Genomic DNA, 14,204 nt, shown 5'->3' on the forward strand with positions numbered 1-14,204 from the left:
TAAGTTTTAGCCGAGTTTACAAGTTTTTTAGGGACACTGGGTACCTAAGAGATATCTGAAGTCACATATATTTTTTATGTTTATATCAGTTTTAAATTGATCGTTATCTTTTAACTGGTAAAGAGATCATATATCACCGTATTGGCGCATTATAGCCTTAGTTGCTCATGCGCCAAAAAAAAACCCCAATCATCATCATCACAGCGCGCATGTGGTTTAGAGTAACAAACAGCAAAACAACAACAACTTTATTTTTAAGCAACAACGACATTTCTGGGGCCAAATCTTGTATTTGCTGTTGTATCGTCAACTGTAGGACTGTCTTAGCTCGTATTTTGTTACACTAAATAATTTTCGTACACCAAAGAACTACTACCGCTGGCCGTTGCAGGAAGCTCAAGGTCTTTCCGATTTCGGCTGCAGTAATTAATTACAGTGTGTACGGATACATAATAATAAATCATACGTACGTGATGTTATTTTTTGAGGAGTGCGTTTCAGAAAGAATAATAATAACAGCGCATTCGTATGGTGGTCATCTAGCCTCTTTCGACACACTGCTTCTATAGAAACGTTTACCTTGTAATTAGTCACACACATACGTGTCTGTTTCAAGGCAGTTAGAAATCGCTTAGCGTCACAAACACACAGGAAATAAATGTGAGTAAACAGCACAAAGGAAGCACGGGCAGAACAGACATCATGTCTCAGTATAAACATCACGCTCTCCTCGTATCCTAACAGGAAAAAAAAAAAAAAAAGCAAGAGAAAATGAACCGCTGCGCAAAGCGTACAAGCTGTATTCCTATAGTCGGTTCCACTCATATAGGTTAGCCATCTGTTCTGCGGAATTAACGAATTCGTGTATCCGCTCACTTTCGTCGTAATTCCTTCAACGCCTTGGAACAGCCGTCGTCACTGGATTTCATCACAAGGTATGCTTGTGTAGTTCTTTTATATTTTGGCGAAAAATATTGATGAAACACAACTGTAACGAGTGATATTACCCGTGATGGCCAGTAGTTAAAGTACTAGTTAAACTGCCTGATTGTAGTTGAAAAGTAGTTAGCAACTACTTGCAGAAAAGTAGTGGGAACTACTAGTTCAACTACTATTTTAAGTAGTTAACTACAGTAGTTAGGTTACTGCAGGCGCCAACTACTTCCGATTTTGCCGCAAGCTTTACGGCACAATTTTGCTTCCGACTTTTACCTCGAGCTACTTGTTCGATGAGAACGGAGGTGCAGAGCAATTGTGTCGTGCATGTGTACTAAATCTTCACTTTTAATGCTTGTCTAGTGAAGCCTCATTTGCTGTGAAATAGTTCTGAAACTTAGTTTATCGCATAGCCACAGAAAGAATCTCGCCGCAAGCTTTGTATTTGACGATCGTAGCAACGGCTTGAACCAAAGTTTATCACTGCTTGTGATTCATATTTAGGTATCCAAGAACACTACAGGGGATTGGTGTTGGTGGTCAACGTTAAGTAATTATGGATGTAGTTAAACTACATTGCAGTAGTTAAAGAGGTTGTTTTAACTGCTCCCTGAAAAGTAGTTGAACCACTAGTTAAGTACTCAATTACAAAGTGGTCAGTAGTTATAGTTAAACTACTGTAGAAGTTAGTGGCCATCACTGGATATTACAGCTTGCAGTGCTTTAAATTGCAACAAACTGATGAGCAACTGTGCTACTACGCTAAGCGTTTAGCTGCCCCATCTTATCATCGTTTCTTTTGTGTACGTTAAGAACATGACGTCTGTGCTTGTCAAGGGAACGTAGGGCGAATATACTGTGTTCCTTCTACCGTTCTGCTAGAAGCAAATGTTTTCTTTCTTTGCTTGGTGAAGGAAGGGAGTTATGAAAGGAACCCTTCAGCATGTCCTACACTTCAGGTGCCACTCACCAGTCTTCACATTTATTTATTTATTTATATTTTTTCTTTCGGCAGCTTCCCAGCCACAAAAGCTAAGTAACGGTGATGATGACACGGTGAATTATTTTACCATGGTTTTGGCGCATTATGGCCTGAGTTGCTTTTGCGCCAATAAAATTCAATCATCATCGTCATCACGACATGGCGAATTCTCACAGTTCAAGGAACCAGCGCTGTTTTCAGGAATATGATACTGCGTTCCGTTTACTTGTAATCATACCTGGGTTTAATTACTTCTAAAATGTAGTTAAATTACATTACTCATTACTCCAGTTAGGATTTAATTAAATTACGTTACTCATTGCTGCAAATGAAATGTGATGAAATTACATTAGAATTACTACAAAAAGCAATGACACTACAAAGTCATTTATGCGAGTATCGTAATGATATTGAAGATGTGGAGATTCATTGTCAGACAAGACTACGTTGTAAAAAATAAGACATATTTTAATCTGTGCCGATTGTGTGCGTCACCGTTCATAGTGGGCGTTGGAATTCTTTTAGCTCGCCAGTCGGCAACTCTCGTTTCGCCAAGTACCAACACACAACACATCAGTCGACACTTTTGTGAAAAGTAAAGAGTAATGTCATTAAAATTACTGCCAAAGTGCAATTGAATTACATTACCAATTACATAATATCAAAAGTAATGCATTACATTACAAATTGCTAGAAATTTATTACTGTAATTTCATTACAGTAATGACATTACTACCCAGGTATGCTTGTAATGCTCAAGCGTGGACAGGTATAAACGCAGCAAAAAAAACAAAAAAAAAACACGCGGACCGGGTCAGAGCATACATTGTACAACTGATAACTCGCAACTGAAGGTTTATATGACCAGACACAACTTGAATACAAATGACACGTAACAATAGACAGGAATAATCAGAAACATAATCAGACACATACCTAAGATCTGCACCAGCCACCATTTTTTTTCTTTGTTTTGTTTTCATTCTACTGTTGTCAAACTGCATACAATTAACCGGGCCCAGATACTCGAACTCACGCAGCAGCAGTTTAATAGAAGGCGTGCTATCAAGCCGCATTTGCAATGCGTCCTATACAAAAAGCGGTCGGGTATAGAGAGATATATATAAATATATATATTTCAAACACGTCTAGTGTGATTTATTTGTTTCTTTAATGGCTTTTTCCCCTTAAATACATATGATATATACATAAATATGCAAGAGCTGGAAGGTGACGAGAGAAAGACTAGAAGTGCAGTTACGTACAATAATTCTTTATACCGTTATCGTAATCTCTGAACTGTTGTGTGTGTTACTTTTGAGTCAAGTGAGGAATAACACTTTGATTAGTGAAATTGATATGCATCCGGCATCCACATTTGTCACTACCAGAAACCTGACATGCCCTTGACCTGGAGCCTAATGTTATTCCTGGCTGTGTTGGTGCCAGCAGCCATCGAATGTCGCAGTGCAGTGGTCTCTAGATCTGACGAATATTACTACGGGTGCACACCGTTCGGCTTCGAAGTAAGTTCGATTTTTATGCCACTAATGATCTGTCCTACGAAATATCGATATCTCCTGGCTCAGTCTATATCATTGCATCACTTCGGATAGATCTTCAATGGACAAGAATACTTTTTATTGAGTACTCCGACAAATGCAAAGTGCATTAAGAGACTTCTTCTATAGCTGCATATAGTTATTCTGGCGTTCTATAGATCGTTGTATAGTTGTATCATCCCATTTATGTGTGTGTGTATAGTTATACATACAGTTAAGAATCACTGCCTCAGTTTGTCTTTCGTGCACACAATAAGCGAATGATAAATGACGGGCGCTCAAGTGATCCTGACTACCTAGTCGCACCTACATTTGAGACGTCGCCGAGTGGCAAATGACGCAGATAACGTGAAACATTACTGCTGTTCACCGTGACGTCACTAGAGCCTTAGTTGCCTATGCGCCATTACACTCGCATCATCATCGTCACCACCACCACCACCACATTATCAACATCATCATCGCCGTCGTCATCATCATCATCATCATCACCGTGACGTCAGTCGCTTCGAGATTTTCTAGTGGAGTAAGTAGACGAACCCGCGACAGACGATGGCGATCAACGCAAAATCGCCCCGGTGTTATCGTCACACATGCGTCTTTTTCACAAAGTCTGTGCACTCGACGGATAGAGCTTCACACCTGCTCAGCTGTTGTCTAGTATAGGCTATATACTAGTCCTAGCTAGACGTATAGACGAAGGGCCCTCTAAGCATGACGTTGCAGAGAGGGCACGAGCAGGCCTTGAACAGCACGTGGTACAGTGAACCCTCGTTATTACGACCATGGTCGTTCCCGAAAATGTTGGTCATAATGAGGAATTGTCATATGAATGGGGGGATTTGCAGAGGTTTCACTGCATTGTTCCCCAGGAGTATGGTCGTAACCGCGTATATCAGATTATCGGGGGTCATATTAACGTGGTTTCACTGTAGTCCCCGCAGGGGGCACCGGCTTCAGTTGGTGTTTGGTGAGTGGCGCCACCACGGACCCCAGCCCCCAGTCCTAAGGTGTTAACCGTACCGTGCCGAGGGGATTTAAGGTGAAGGGTAGAAACCTTGAACGGTGGCGGTCGGGGTCTTGGTCAAGCCCCGGCCGATGGGTTTTCTTTAAAACTCCGGGACCTTCCCACATGTATGAATGTGAAGTGTGGGTGACCATCTGGAACATTCGTTTACTTAAACCTTATATGGGTAAAAATTATATTCCTTCCTCGATCGCGGGCGGTAAGCGCCCGCGGACCGAAGTTTTCAAACAGGCGTTTGACGCCTTTCAAAATAAATACATTGTTGTAAGCAGTGTGAACTCAGAGACTGAAAAAAACACTCCACTCGGGAAAATGTCACCGTTCTTCATCGAAAAGGCGGTGGCATCTCTGTCAAAGAACGTGAAAGAAATCAAACGCCTTAGATCAGGTGACCTACTGCTGCAATGCACGTCTGAAGCCGACTGTGAGCGTATACTGAACACACAGGAGATGCACGGGATCAAAATATCAGCAACCTTGCATAGGACCCTTAATACCTGCCGTGGTGTCGTGTCACTAGCGGAACTCATTGACGTTCCATCAGAAGAGATACTGGAAAATCTAAAAAGCCAAAAAGTGATTGATGTCAGGAAAATAAAAATCCGGAAAAACAACGAGTATATAACAACGCGCAACACAATCCTTACGTTCGACTGTCCGACTTTACCAGAAAGGCTAAAGGTAGGGTATCTGACTGCAGAGGTGCGTCCATATATCCCTAATCCACTCAGATGCTTCAAGTGTAACCGCTTTGGCCATCCTTCCGATGCTTGCAGAGGTTCTGCGTGCTGTGCCCGCTGCAGCAGGCAGGACCACGACTCTAAGGAGTGCAGAGGGCCGGATCACTGTGTCAACTGCGCAGGTGACCACCCTTCGTACTCTAGGTCTTGTCCAAAGTGGAAGTTTGAGAAAGAGGTGATGCACATCAAAGTCACACAGAAACTAAGTTATCCAGAAGCCAGGAAGAAGGCATCTCCGTTCTCGTTCCAGAAATCCTTTTCATCTGTTGTTAAAGAGAAACCAAGGATGATGTCATGTGCAACACAGACAGATAATACCATACAAAGTGAAGTAACATGTACAACTCTTTCTCAAACACCAACTCCTGTAGCAGTAACCACAGATTCGCAATCCTCTTCCGCGGCGTCATTTTCACAGACGCCGCCTTCGTCATCGCAAACTGTGGAGGCAAGCTCCATGGAATGCGATGACGACACGAGCTCGCAAGGCTCTTTTACGAGCGTGAGCTCACAAACAAAAAGGAAGCCTAAGAGCAGTATGTCGGGGAGCGGCTCACTCCCCGATATATCACCTAAGGAACTTGCGGCTGCTCGGAAGAAAACTCCGAGGCAGCCCATAATGCCCCCAAAGAAGAAATAATGAAATCTTCTTTACACAGTACACACTTTCCAATGACGAAGACGCCTCTTGTGCACACCTTTTTCATTTTCTATACTATGGCGATCCTTCAGTGGAATTGTCGAGGGCTTCTCACTAATCTTGATGATGTCAATGATCTTTCGGACAGGTATGATACACTCTGTTTTGCACTACAAGAGACTTATCTTAATCCACAACAGATACATACACTCCGGAGATGGAACCTGTTCCGAAACGATCGGGTTGATGCAACACGTACATCTGGAGGTGTTGCTATCCTTACACCAAAAACCCTCCCTACAAAGCACCTTCCACTGAAAACAGCACTTGAGGCAGTTGCCGTTCAAATATGTCTTCAGGGGGTCATAACTGTATGTTCCTTATACCTACCACCATCAGCTGTGGTAGACCAAAACACACTGGAAACTTTAATTGACGAGCTCCCACCGCCTTTCCTCTTACTGGGAGATTTTAATGCCCATAACTGCTTATGGGGAAGCTCAAGAGTCGACAGGCGAGGAAAAATGTTGGAAAAGATATTACTTTCTAGAGCTATCTGTCTTCTTAACAAAGGAAGTCCCACTTATGTAAGTAGCGCTAGTCAGTCTTTCTCCGCTATCGACCTCTCTTTGTGCAGCCCATCAGTGTTTCAAAGCATTGACTGGGCAGTGGACCAGAATCCTCGGGGTAGCGATCATTTTCCTGTAGTTCTGAAAGTGCGTAATGTACCAACCACCCTAGATACACGTCCACGTCGGTGGAAACTGTCACAGGCTGATTGGAATCTCTTCAAGGAAGAAGCCAATCTCCTAACACCATCTTTCCAAGGGTTAAGTAAAGAAGATGTCAATAATCTTATTACGGACACCATTATAAATGCTGCTCAACAGTCCATCCCACAAACATCCGGTCGCCTCCCTAAGCGCTCCAAGCCTTGGTGGACAAGCGACTGCGAGACTACACGCAAAGAACAAAATCGGGCGTGGGGTGTGTTTCGGAGGCACCCCACCACACCAAACTTAGTCGCATTCAGGAAGGCACGTGCAAAAGCACGCTGGACACGAAGACAGGCAAAAAAAGAATCTTGGAAAAGTTTTGTATCTTCTTTGAATTGTAACACTCCTTCAAAACTTATATGGGACAGGCTAAGGAAAATCAAAGGAGACTACACAAGTTTCTCTGTCCCATTACTGCAGGTAAATGGCGTAGTTTGTCAGAATTTGGAAGAGCAGGCCGATGCCCTTGGGGAACATATGCAACATGTATCCAGCTCAGCTCACTATAGCAGGGATTTTTTGAAAATAAAATCATCTGCTGAGAAACAGACTATTCCAAGTGAGGGCGGTGACAAGTACCCATACAATTCACTCTTTACAATGACTGAGCTACAAAGGGCTCTATCATCCAGTAAAGTTACAGCCCCAGGTCCTGATCGCATTACCTACTCCATGATCCAGCATTTATCATCCACATCTTTAGAATCCCTTCTTGATTTCTTTAATCTTGTCTGGCGAGAGGGTTGTCTTCCGTCTGGCTGGAAGGTGGCAACCGTTGTCCCATTGTTAAAACCTGGAAAAGACTGCACAAACCCCTCCAGTTATCGACCCATAGCACTCACAAGTTGCCTAGGGAAAACTTTTGAGCGCATGGTTAATGATCGCCTGATGTATTTCCTTGAGGAAAATAAATGCATAGATAAATTCCAGAGTGGCTTCAGAGCTGCGTGCTCGACAACAGATCATCTGTTGCGGCTAGAGAGTGCCATCAGAGAAGCATTTGTCCGAAGGCAGCATTGTGTGTCCGTATTTTTCGACATTGAAAAGGCCTATGATACCGCCTGGAGGTATGGTATTCTGCAAGATCTGCACACTCTGGGAATAAGCGGCCGCATGTTTCGCTGTATTGCCAATTTCCTTCAAGGACGATTATTCCGGGTCCAGGTTGGATCGACACTTTCTCGCCCATTCATACAAGAGAACGGTGTACCTCAAGGATCCGTCCTAAGTGTAACTCTATTCATCGTAAAGATGAACTCTATAGCAAGTGTCATTCCTCCTTCAGTCAGGTATTCACTGTATGTAGATGACGTTCAGATTTCTTGTTCCTCTTCCAGCGTCGCTAGGTGCGAACGTCAACTCCAACTCACAATAAACAAGTTGGTCAAATGGTCGCACGGAAATGGTTTCAAGTTTTCTCCGGAAAAGACAGTATGCGTCTCTTTCTCTAGGGTACGGGGAGTGTTCCCCGAGCCAACACTTAAAATGGGCAGCCACGACATTAACGTAAAGCCCGAGCATAAATTCCTTGGACTTATATTTGACCGGAAATTGACTTTTCTTCCTCACCTCAAACACCTCAAGGTAAAGGCCATTAAATCTCTAAACCTTCTAAAAGTGCTTTCTCACCGGTCCTGGGGAGCAGATCGTGACACACTCAAGAAGATCTACGTCTCCACTGTTCTATCCAAGTTGGATTATGGGTGTGCTGTGTATGGTTCAGCACGGCCATCTACACTCAAAATCCTCGATCCAATACACCACCAAGGACTGCGTTTAGTACTCGGAGCATTCAGAACTTCTCCGATACAAAGTCTATACATAGAAGCGAATCAGTGGTCTTTAGAGAGACGTAGGTTTTACCTCGCTGCTTCATATGCACTTAGAATCAGGGGTCACCCCGAGAACCCAGCATATCAATGTGTGAAAGATACACCATTCAGACAGCACTTCTTGAACAGACCTTCAGCCGTGCCTTCTTTTAGCGTTAGAATGTCACAAGCAGTCGAACACTATGGCTTTCCAGAATACAGCTCTATGATTCTTGAGACAACTAAGAAAATCCCTCCATGGCAGCCCCCTCCAAAATGCAACGTATCCCTTTCCAGATACAACAAGCGTGATACTGCTAACAGTGTACTCCAGCAGGAATTTGAGGTGTTAAAGGATAGCTTTGGCAGCCATGTAGAGTTGTACACTGATGGCTCAAAGACCGTTTCCGGGGTATCGTGCGCTATGGTCACTGGCACAGTTACAAGGTCACATCGTTTGAAGGTCACCATGTCTGTCTTCACAGCGGAAGTGTATGCCATAATTTTAGCCCTGAATTATATTTTACAAAATTGTATCAAATCATCAGTCATATACACAGACTCTTTGAGTTCCTTACAGACTATCTGTAGCATTCATTGCACAAAAGACCCCATTGTCCATCGTGCAAGGCGAATTGCAAGCACTATAGCTAACAGGGCTTATCGGTTACTGTTCTGCTGGGTACCCAGCCATGTTGGGATACCTGGAAATGAAAAGGCCGATCGAGCAGCTGCTGCTGCCCTAACAAACGACATTACGGCTTTCGACATTCCATCAAAAGATCTCAGGCTATGTTTAAAAAGCAGCATTAACAGACACTGGCAGAGCTTTTGGGACCAACAGACAAGCAACAAATTACATGCTATAAAACCCAAGATAGGCCCTTCCCCATCTGCATCAAATCGACTGTATGAGGTGCTATCTTGTCGGCTCCGTTTGGGACACACATACTTAACACATGGATATCTCTTACGGGAAGAAGATCCTCCCGAGTGCAATCACTGTGGGGAACAACTCTCAGTCCTCCATATCCTCATTGTATGCCCAGCGTATCAGCATCTTCGTGAACGTCATTTTGTTTTATTCTATAGAAACTTCTTACCACTGCACCCGGCGCTTTTGCTGGGCGATGAAAGTTTCATACCCTTTGAAAAGATCTATATGTTTTTTAGAGATACCGAGTTTTTAAAGGATCTGTGATTTTAACTACTAACCCAGCACTCAACACTGTTTTAGTAAATACACAAATTTTACACAGATAAAACTTACACTGGTATTTGGCGCATTATGGCCTTAGTAGCTAATGCGCCAGAAAAACCCAAATCAAATCAAATCAAATCACTGTAGTGGCTTAAATGCGGAAATCTTAAACCATAGCCTCGTATCGTAATGGTGAATACGTTATTGAATGGAGCTCCGCCTAGGAACACTCTCGTAGTTCCTAGCTGTCTGAGCTTTGAACTGGAATTGGAACAAAAATATGTCGATGTTAGTCCGGACCCAGTCAGGACTGGCTACTCCGAGCTTCATATTCTCTGTTGTATTGAAAGTATAGTACTCATTATAAACGATCAAGAGCAAGAGCAAAATAGCCGAGTTCGGAAAATCCCAGTGCTCTTTGCGCACGCATTGCATCTTGGGCGCTTGCTATGAGCGGGGGAACGAAGAATAATCCTTCACATTTCGCTTTCGCCGACCTTGACACGTCGTGGACAATGGACCGGTAGGGGAGAAATCGGAACGGTTTGGAGGCCCAACCGTTTCCTTCGTGTTAGTAAACTCCCACAGTTCAAAGGGACGCTAAGCACTCTGGAATTTTCTGAACTCGTCTATTAATAAAGTTGTTGTTGTTGTTGTTGCAGTGCCACACGAACCGTGAGTGTTGCAGTGGCAAATGCGGACAGCGTGATGATCCTTATTACCGGAAAATGTTCTGTTACTATGACTGATCGAACAGATGAAGAACTTCCCACTCCGTGTCCCCTAATAAAATCATATACTGAGGTCTTTGTTTTCCTCCTTTCTGTAAATATTACCGTCCGTCCTTGATCACGATTAATAAACCTCAACCTGTTTGTAAACAAATGACGTAATGTTCGACAGCGCCACGAGTTTGGTAGAGTTGAACTACGTTCAAAGCTATAGTGGTGAACAAGGTCGCGCCCGAAAGCCACGGTCTTGAGGGCATTACGATGGTCTCTGAAAAGGACGCGACCTTCGGTTCTACTTTTCTTTCAATAGGAGGCAGCGAACAATTGCCCATTCGTGGAAGCTAGCCCTCCCCATTCTGATTTGTTTTGGTTTCGGTGTGTCTACTAACGTCATGTTGACGTTTCTTGGGTAGAGGTTTATTGGCAGGTGCAAATATTCGGATTTTTTCAAGCCTGGAGTTTTAAAACCGATACCCTCGGTGTTGCTGTCTGTTTCAGCGATGTTTTTTATTTTTTTTATATTTTTTTTTTCACCTCTAACACAGGTTCCTGGCCCTCATGGCCGAGGCAGCTCTTTCGATGGGTGCGCAGTACGTGCTTGCAGACAGCGAGCCTCTCTCACCGACAGGGTATCTTTTCGCAGAGAATGTGCCGCTAATATGAACGACGCTCATGTGTCTTCGGAGGACGTAACACGTCATCTTCAGTACCCCCTGCGGCTGCGCAGCTCACGTGTCAATGTGACGCGTCGTTACATTGGGACGTAACCCCGCGTTGAGAAGCGGATGGATTTTCTCAGCAGCCCCGCGCTCCCTTAACAGCCCCAAAATTCGGGCCAGAAAGGCAAACAAGAACAAGAAAGAAAAACAAACAACGACAAGAAAAATATAAAAGAAATAAAAAATAAAAAACGCCACAAAAGCAGCAGGCGTGGGACTTCGTTAAATCAACAACTTTGAAACTAAATGGAAACGACTGCATGCGTACGATCCTCGGCGTGCAGAAGATGGCTGCGTAAAATACTGGCTATACATTTTGTTATATAATAACTGATTGATTGATTGATTTTTTGTTATACCATATCTGAAATGTTGCTTGATATCACTGTTTGTCCCAAAAAGAAATTTGTCGAAGTAACTTACTTGCTCGGGAGGCAAGGCGTTCACGGCCGAACTCATCTTGACTGTTGTTCAAGCCATAGTTCATGAACTTTTGCTTTGCTCCAATGGAGCAGAGCTGTAATTTTGGACCGCAAGTTTGAAGTCCGAGCGTGCGTAGCGCCCCCCTCTCCACTTGAAAGCCACCCATTCAGGGGCACCACACAGAAAGCCGGCTTCGCATAAAACGAAGGGAGTTGCCTCTGGACAGGAGCCGCCGATATTTCGAACAGAGACTGTTCTTCTTCTGGGCACCGTCCTCACCATTGGCATGGTATTTAAAGGGTTAGGTGTGACCTGTTAAAGGTTCATGCGAATTGTGGGTCAGCAGCCCGGGGCGAAGAAAGGGTCCTTACGGGCTTCTACGGCCGGAGCGAATGGCCGTTTTGTTAGAGTGTGGAGGGGATTACGTGAACGAAGTGATCTTGGCTCCAGACCGGTTACAGAAATGGGAGGTTCATGAACGCGGGGACGAAACGGGACGAAAAGGTCTCGGACTTTTTTCCTGCTATCCCCTTTATCATCTGTTATGTTCTGCATGGCCACTGCTTTTTGCTTTCTATATTGCATGCCACAACATTGTATTACGAATGCATATCTTCGAAATAAATGCTTTGCTCGCTCTGGAACTTTCCCCACGTAACCACTAACCTCCTTATCTTTCGAAATGCTTACCAATTCCTGCCTGTTGTCCCGCTTCGTCCCCGTGTTCGTGAACCTCCATCTTCTGTATCTGGTTTGGAGCCATGACCACTTCGTTCACATAATCCCCTCCACACTCTAACAAAGTGGCCATTCACTCCGGCCGTAGAAGCCGGTACGGACCCTTTCCTCCCCCCGGGCTGTTGACCCACAATTCCCATGAACCTTTCACACGTCACACCTACCCTTTAAATACCATGCCAATGATGAGGACAGTGCCCAGAAGAAGAACAGTCTCTGTTCGAAATATCGGCGGCTCCTGTCCTGAGGCAACTCCGTTCATACTTCTCTACCGGTTCGCTTGATTTCTACCCATCTGGCTTCGCATAATAGTAGTTTACCATGCAATACAGTCAACTTGTCCTATCCTTTGGCCAGGCGACAAAAGAAAGGAACGAGACAGCGATGACGACGTTCCTTTTTGTCGCCTGGCCAAGGGATATGTACCAACTGGCCCCGTACACTATGTGTCCTATCCTTTCCACTTTTTTAAACTAAACAGATAGAACATCAGGAACAAAATCAGGAAGAACAAGGAATACATAACGACACGCAACACATTCGACTGCCCGATTTTACCAGAGAGGTTGAAGGTAAAGGTTACCTGACCGCAGAGGTGCGGCCATATATCCCTAACTTTTAAATAGATAACATTTTACCATTGTCTTGGCGCATAATAGCCGTAGTCGCTCATGCGCCAGAAAAACCTCAGTCACTCACTCAGTCACTCATATCCCTAACCCACGTAGATGTTTCACATGTAACCGCCTTGGCCATCCTTCTGATGCTTCTAGAGGGTCTGGATGCTGTGCTCGCTGCAGAAAGGAGGACCACAGCCCCAAAGATTGCAGAGGGCCTGATCACTGCGTCAACTGCGCAGGTGACCACCCTTCGTACTGGAGGTCCTGACAAAAGTGGAAGTTCGAGAGAGAGGTCATGCACATCAAAATCACACAGAAACTAAGCTATCCAGAAGCCAGGAAAAAGGCATCTCCATTCCTGTCCCAGAAATCCTTTTCATCTGTCGTTAAAGAGAAACCAAGGATGATCTCATGCTCAACACAGACACAGGAGACAACATAGATTGACGAAACATGTACACCTCTTTCTTCAACTCCACCTCCTGTAACGGTAACCACAGTTTCACAATCCTCTTCTGTGGCGTCGTTTTCACAGACGCCACCGTTGTCATCGCAACCCGTGGAGGCAAGCTCCATGTAATGCGAGGATGACATGAGCTCACAAGTATCGTTCACGAGTGTGAGCTCACAATTGCAAAAGAAGCCTAAGGGCAATATTTCAGGGAGTGGCTCACTCCCTGATATATCGCCGAATGAACTAGCGGCTGCTCGGAAGAAAACTCCGCGACAGCCAGTAATGGACCCAAAAAAAAAAAAAAAAAAAAAAACATTCGTTGATTAGTACACTCTTCTCCATAATGCACGGACGTCTCGTACACATCTTCCTTATTTCCTCCGTTATGGCTGTCCTGCAGTGGAATTGTCGAGGGCTTTTCACAAATCTCGGTGGCATCAACGATCTTTCAGACATGTATGATGCATTCTGTGTCTCATTACAAGAAACTTACTTGAATCCAAAACAGACACACACATTCCGGCGGTGGAACCTTTTCCGAAAGGATCGAAAGGATCGTCTGGAGGTGTCGCTATTCTTACATCGAAAACCCTCCCTGAAAAGCACTTTCCACTGAAAACAACACTGGAGGCAGTTGCTGATCAAACATGTCTTCATGGGGTCCTAACTGTTTGTTCCTTATACCTACCACCGTCCACTGTGACGTACCGTGATTTCTGACGTACCGTGACGTACTGTGATTTACCACTATGGTAAATCAAAACATGCTAGAAGGTTTAATATATGAACTCCCACCATCTTTCCTTTTACTGGGAGATTTCAACGCCCATGACTTCCTGTTGGG

The 14,204-nt window shown here is 44.2% G+C and overlaps 1 long non-coding RNA gene across 1 annotated transcript; it reads left to right on the top strand.

The window, feature by feature from the left end:
• Positions 1-797: 797 nt before the first annotated feature.
• On the top strand, positions 798-10,481 carry LOC135373496 (uncharacterized). Its single transcript, XR_010416494.1, has 3 exons — positions 798-935; positions 3,310-3,444; positions 10,338-10,481. It is a non-coding gene; the product is annotated as an uncharacterized LOC135373496 (long non-coding RNA).
• The last annotated feature ends 3,723 nt before the right edge of the window (positions 10,482-14,204 follow it).

The sequence above is a fragment of the Ornithodoros turicata genome, unplaced genomic scaffold, assembly GCF_037126465.1.
Source record: "Ornithodoros turicata isolate Travis unplaced genomic scaffold, ASM3712646v1 Chromosome25, whole genome shotgun sequence".
Taxonomy (NCBI): Eukaryota; Metazoa; Arthropoda; class Arachnida; order Ixodida; family Argasidae; genus Ornithodoros; species Ornithodoros turicata.